Source organism: Cibotium barometz, chromosome 23, assembly GCF_041138505.1.
Source record: "Cibotium barometz isolate CiBa-2024 chromosome 23, ASM4113850v1, whole genome shotgun sequence".
Lineage (NCBI taxonomy): Eukaryota > Viridiplantae > Streptophyta > Polypodiopsida > Cyatheales > Cibotiaceae > Cibotium > Cibotium barometz.
In genome coordinates this window covers 14,467,969-14,475,176 of record NC_141068.1, presented here as the reverse complement: position 1 = coordinate 14,475,176, position 7,208 = coordinate 14,467,969, and the positions used below count along the sequence as shown (strand labels likewise).

The window sequence follows — 7,208 nt, the reverse complement described above, 5'->3', positions numbered from 1 at the left end:
ATAATTTTCACCCACATAGAGATGGTGAGACTTTCAGGGTATATTCAATATGTAAAGATATACTAAGAATGTATTTAAATGAGATAAATTTAATGAAACCAAATTTATATCAATTGTGGACTTTGGATTTAATAGTTTTTGGCATTCATCCATTATGATGTCTTATAATTATAAGACATCTTAAAGGTAAGATTATTCTTTATTTACTAACTTTTCTAATATAAACTATATAGTGAAAGTTTTAAAACAATATTAAAAAGGATGGAGAGTGATATAAGATTTATTAAAAATGGCATAAAGAAACAACATGAGAAAACATGAGAGGTAGAAAAGTTATCATGATAAGAAACATGCAAAAAGGGTTTTCAAAGAAGGTTATACAATATTTTCAAGAGTGAATCCAAAAAGTGGTATTTTGAAATCACAAAGAGAGGTGAAAAAGTTATCATGATAAGAAACATGCAAAAAGGGTTTTCGAAGATAGTTATATGGTATTCTCAAGATCAGTGGATCCCAAGAGTAGTATTTTGAAATCAACAAGAACTAAGAGATCCCAAGAGTAGTATTTTTAAGTCAAGAAAAGCTAAGAGATTCTATTTGAAATTCATTGGTTCATTGAAGATTCTAAGAAGGTATGGTAGCACAACTTACATACTTTAATTATGTAGCAATATTAAAGTTTAACATATATTTCATATTCGATTGGTTGAAAAAGTATATTACTTATTATGATCTGGTTCTATAAGTTGAGCATTAATTCCACAAGAGGATGTCAAAGTGAAGGGTAAGATTATTCTTTATTTTCTCACTTCCTTATCCAAAACATATAGAGAAGTTTCGAAACAATATTAAAAAGGATGGAAAGAAATACAAGATTTTTCAAGAATGGCATAAAGAAAATGCATGAGAAAACACAACAGAGGTATAAAAGTTAGCATGATCAGAAGCATGCAAAAAAGACTTCAGAGAACATTATATAGCATTTTTAAGAGAGTAGAATTTTGAAATCAAGAAGAGCTAACTTGAGATATGCTATTTTAAATGTATTATTCTATTGAACATTCTAAGAAAGTAAGATTTGTAGAGTACTTTCTTTCTACATTTGAATCTTTCACCGAAGTGTTTATTTAAAAATTGGTAATGTGTTGATTTGCTAAGTGATAGAAGTTTTTAAACCAAATTGATTTTATTATTTTTAATTCATCTTGTTATGTCTATATTATTGATCAAGCGTGAAGCAAACCAATTAATATTCGAGTGACAATTTTGAATAGGAGGAGCTAGGTATACATGTATTAATGTGACCAAAGCTAGGCCATACTAAGTAAAAAGTGTACATCAAAAACATTTTAAAATTGGGAACAAAGTGTATCTATTTAGAATGAGTACATGTATAAATTCGCAAGGAAATGTACATTAACAACCAAGAAAGATTACACAGGAAAATTCATGACCTAGTTGAATACTAATACATCAAAGGACATAGATATTCAATCTACAATGATTATGTCATCACACGTTTACATGCGCTAGAGATAGTGAGAATGTTATATTGATTAAGAGACCTATTTACCAATTCAAAGCCATTTACATGCATTTTTCAAGTTTTACCTTTGTAAATGTGTTTAAGTACTTGTCATTTCCATTGTATAGGTGGATTGGGCAAAAATGCCTGTTCTTTATCCTCGTTTAAATCAATTACACTTATGTTATCAATATACTAATGCTAGGTCTCATCTTTTGATTATGGTACTACTTGTATGAACACACAAACACAAACCCCAAGATATAGAGAGAGAGAGAGAGAGAGAGAGAGAGAGAGGGAGAGGGAGAGAGAGCTCTAAGATTCCATATCAAAAGAAAGTGTTTCTATAACATATGCTACTTGGAGGCCTACTATTAGAGGACTAATTTACAAAAGTGAAAGATTGCTTCTCATAATTGTGTGTTTTATACTACCTGCTTGGAAACATGCCCGTATCTTTTCAGTTCATGTCTGATGACAAAGAAGGTATGGGATTTCCTTGCTCACATATGGATTCCATTGACAAATAGACTCGTAAAGGTTAAAGACTCGATTTTTTACAAGATTCTAAATGGACTAGATATTTGAGAACATTCAATTTTTATTCAATTTTTTTATTTTTCAAGTACAAAAGTTTATGGCATATCTGATGAACTGGGAATGCCTTCATATTTGATGCAAATCTTTGTATTACAACTCGCATAGGTCATATAAAAGAACTACTATTGTGGCAAGTCTCTTCCTTGCAGTCAGCTCATTTGGTGGAGACTTACATGACTATATATTGGATGAGTGTACTCCGAACTACACCTATGGTTCAAAGTAATTAGTGAGAGAAACAAGGATTTCACTGACGTAAACGAAAACATGTGAACATGTTAATAACATATGTTAATAACACAAAAAATCTTATGATCACATGTTATATTCACAAAGCTTTCACAAGGGCCTAAAAAAATTATCTTTGTCGGACATAAAAATCTTCTTAGGTGGCCACTGACCTGCTATTATGTGAAGATGGTAACATGAGAACATGTGAATAGCTTATTCCCATGTGTAGCTAAGCATTTAAGGGGTTCCCAAATGGCAAGTGACCTGTTGTTTTGTGAACGGTAACATGAGAACATGTGAATAACTTGTTCACATGTGTTATTATCACAAAAAATCTTGTGATCACGTGAATATTAAATCCCTGGAGAGAAAGCTAGTAAACACCTAAAAACCATGTAACCCTTTGTAAAGTAATTTTTGGTAATATATCTTCTATTACGAAAAAAAAGATAACTCTAGGTTAAAAAGATGGATGTGTGTGTGGAGAGAGAGAGAGAGAGAGAGAGAAAGCTCTAGGTTAAAGAGGTGGATGTGTATAGTTGACTTATATCGTCTCAATTGGTTGAAGCACCAAGAATGTACTTACAGAGTGTATTGACAAAGTATTACAATTAACTTATTTTGAGACAAATAAGCGTAGCATTAGAATAGACACCATTTTCCGAGGCTGCGTTCCAACTCTAGAGAACTCGATTCCGACAAAGTTGAACCCGAATCGTGTATAAAGGATATATATTAAGGAGAAAGAGGTGAACCGTATACATCATGCAGATGATGGTAGACATACACCAGGCCTCACACGTACATGAGTTTTCTTTATGAAGCCTTGGCTTCATGTAGTTAAGTTGTTTTGGATGGTCGTAAAACGACCTACACAGGAAGAAAGCGTTTTCAGCGTAGAAGTGGAAGAAAGCGTTTCCAGCGTCGGTGCAAATGCAGAGAAAAGACATCTCGCTGAAGGCAGCAACATGTAAACCCTTGCTAGTCTTCACTTACTGGAGAAACGAATCTCCTGCAACCTGAAAGAACCAAGGAGTTGTGAAATTCATCAACGGTCTCAGCAGTAACCAAGATATCAGTAAACACATGTACCTTAGGGTTATTGTACAAGAGTTTTGGGAGACAGAGAGAGAGAGAGAGAGAAGGAGCTCCCTTCAGTCCAAGACGCGTGAGCGAAGGGAAGGGGGTTGCTCCTGCCTCATTCACACGGCTGGGTGTCCGGCCAATGATGTTTTGTGGGCAGGCCAGGCGAATGGATGACGCAGCAGCGGCACCTTGCTCTGCGCTCTCTTGGGTTGGACCGAAGAGAGCTCCTTCTCTTCGAATTCTGCCTACAGTCCTTATATTAACAACGTCTAGCTCACAATTCTGCTCGCCTAGCGAGCACCATAGTAAAAGAAGCCGTTAATCTCTTCAGTAGCAATGTGTTAAGCACCAATGTCATCTGTATTAAGAAAACAATATGCATAGCCACAAAAGCAAGCAAACTGAACAAATGCTGACTACTTTCAATGTAAATGCCTAAAGGTGGCACACTAGCATGTAAAAGGAGGTGAGAGGACAGCATATCAATCAGATCCAGTCTCACCAACGTACCAAGAGAAGACTCTCTCTCACACAGTTTCCTCTCTCCCTCTCTCTCTCACAGACACACACACTCTCTCTGTCTCTCTATCTATCTCTCACAGAGGAAGGCATCGAAAGGGAGAACCACCACAGCTCCATATAACCGAACTAGGCTCGTTGTAACATTGGTGAGTTCTAAGCAAGGAAGCCTGTATTTATATAGCAGAGCTTGCAGACCGAGGCACCCGTGTTGGCGATGCTTCAATTTTAAACGACGTCAAATCAAGGGCATCAATGTTCAGCGCCCACTAGCCCTGCTGCCGGACATACCGCCCATGTGAAGACCGATACACCTGTCCGGCCCAGGCTTTCGGGAGGCGTCCTTGTTCGAACTTGAGCAAACTTTTCCCTTGGGCCCTCCTTGCCGACCTTGCAGACCACAGGATTCCTAAACCCCTTTCACGAAAAACTTTTCTTTTTCGACAACAAATACTAAAACTATATTTTCTTTAAAAAAAATATTCCCACAAAAGGTTAAAACTTTTAATGCATAACTATGCCCTGAAAAATCTTTTAACAAGTAAATCTTGAAATTCACAAGACAAATTTATAAATATAAATATCAGAAAATGAAGTATATATACCCTAGGATTTATCCTACTAGTTTGAGCTTAAGACTCTCAAAAGGAAGGGCTTAGGCTCAAATTTTGAAATTCACAAGACAAATTTATAAATATAAATATCAAAAAATGAAGTATATATACCCTAGGATTTATCCTACTAGTTTGAGCTTAAGACTCTCAAAAGGAAGGGCTTAGGCTCAAATTTTGGGGACATCATATCCTTGCTTAGCCTGGGAGGTTCAAGTGCTTATTGTGTGTTTCATGTTGGTGGGATTGGGCAAGAGGGTCCCTACACTCATCCATTAGCCATTTTTTATGACATGTAATGTACCTCTAGGCATGAGGGTTACCACACCCACACATGAAAATTTGGGTAAAATGGAATGTGCTTGCTTCTTCACCATTGACCACAATCCATTTGGTACTCAGAGTGTGCAAGTTGGCTATAAAGCTATGTCCCTCTAGATTTGATGACTTAGATTGATGCATCTTTAAAGCTTCATCTCCATTGCATGGTTATAACAAATTGTGTAGGGTGTCTCTTTCTGACATGTGTAGCATGTCCTTACATCTTGCCCACTCCCTAAAAGTGGCCAATGTATGAAAGGGTGGTACTCCCTTGTGGTATTCAGGCGTGTCTATATGAGGTGCATCCACCTACCATAAAAGATGCTTTTAAGAAAATATATATATTGAAGGTAAAATGAGTAGAATATTTACAAGGCCAAGGGTGTAAAAAGATAAGAGTAACCAAATGGCCATCTCAAAAAATATTTTATTAGCCATTACTACCCCATTAGTTTTTTGAATTTAGTCATAAGGATAATAGTGACAAACTTGGTACCCGAGCTTCAAGGCCTATGACCCATGTCCACTCTTAGTCTATATCCCCTCTAGCTAAGCCTTATAGTGTGTGTGTGTGTGTGTGTGTAGTTCAAGTATAAAAAAATACAAATATTATATGTAAAACTCAAAAACCTTTTAGACCCTTTCAACATCAAAGTTTAAAAATGTTCATTTTTTTCTTATTAATCAAATCATGTTGCAATTCATAAAAATCTTTTGTGTTTTTCCCTTGTCAATTTCCAAATTTTGTCATTCACCTAACATTAAACCTAGATTTCTTATGAGCACAGGGAGTGCTAACTCTTAAATCCTTGATAGTTTACTTGAATTTTGTAAGTTACACTAATTTGTCCTTTCTTTGTACAAATGTCTATTGCTATTGCATTGTAGCATGTTACCCTACCCATTCTTCTTTTTTCATTTCCTTATTTTGGCTTTTCCAATGGCTACCAAGAAAATAGGCAAGGCATAGCAATTGAATGCTATATTACCCTTCCAAGGTGCTTTAATATAACTCCTTTCAAAGTAATTGCTTGGAATGTTTAAAGATTAGAAATATACTCCTACATAGTCCCAAAATTCTTGAATTACTAGCATCTTGATACTTTCAAATGGGCTAGCAGGAATTTTGCCTACTTTGCAAAGTCCAACAACATGCATGTTGTAAGGTGCCATACTTTAATTTTTACTCACCATGGATTTGTTCTTTAAATCTAGGATGTGGAAACATATTATTTCCTCAATAAATATAATTTCAATATTGTGTGTAAGTATTTTCCTAGAATTTTCATATTTTTTAGCTATATTGATATAAAATGCCTAGATCTCTACATATTCACAAAATTGAGAAAATGAAGTTTAGACTTTAAAATGAAATTCATGTAGGTTAATTGTCCAAAGTTTACTTGCTAGAATAAAAATGATGTAGGTTCATTGTATAAAGTCTACATGTTTTTCTATGAATAATGTGTTTGACGTACTCAAAAGTAAAATGTACCTTAGCTTGGAAATCATGTGAGTTAGCCTTTTAATAATAGAATATAGCAGCTTTTCCAAGTCACATGTCAAACAAATAAAAGTTAGAATGATGATAGTGACATTAAAGGCGAATAAGTTTTAAGAAGTACATTCTTCAAGTGAGACTTAGCCTCTAAAAAGGTAGGAAAACATATTATTTATTCAAACATAACAATCCTTGGAAAACTAAAGAGAATAAAATGTGCATAGCATTCAAATGTGGCTACCTCAATGTCGTCATGACATTTTAAAAAGTACTTAATTGAGTGAAAAGAAAGCAATGGAACCACCCTAGGGTAGCTCTCTCTATCTACTGCTAAGGACAACATGGCAAGGGCATATGTAAACTAAAATGGGTCGATACACCTATAATTTTCCAAAAATAACAAAAAATGATTAACGAGTATGAGGTAAGAAGAAATACAAGACTTAGTGCTAGAAGGTAGGTATGTTAGCATTTGCTAACTAGGAGTTTCCAAGAATGTCAATGTCGTAGATAAAAACAAAGCAATAAGCTAAAAAATAAATGAATAAGTTTTTAAAATGTATAATTATGGCTATAATGTGTTGATATTATTTTAGGGTTATCCCTTACATTGGTATTTTTATCTCTTACTTTGTGAAGGTCTATCGATAATTAATGAAAATTTGAATTCTTTGTGTGGTTATAACTTGTGAGAGGGACAAAGTTTCACATCTTATACCATATTGGAAAAATATTTGTTGCTAGTTTCACCTACATATTATAAACATTTTTTATGCTTTGAATTTCAATTTACTATTTTATAAGAACTTAGTCT

The 7,208-nt window shown here is 34.6% G+C and overlaps 1 long non-coding RNA gene across 1 annotated transcript; it reads right to left on the bottom strand.

Annotated features, from left to right (window-relative positions):
* Positions 1-3,074: 3,074 nt before the first annotated feature.
* LOC147625662 (uncharacterized) lies at positions 3,075-4,626 on the bottom strand. The gene is made up of 2 exons (XR_015268712.1): positions 3,449-4,626; positions 3,075-3,375 (listed from the first exon to the last, which is right to left on the bottom strand). It is a non-coding gene; the product is annotated as an uncharacterized LOC147625662 (long non-coding RNA).
* Positions 4,627-7,208: the final 2,582 nt, after the last annotated feature.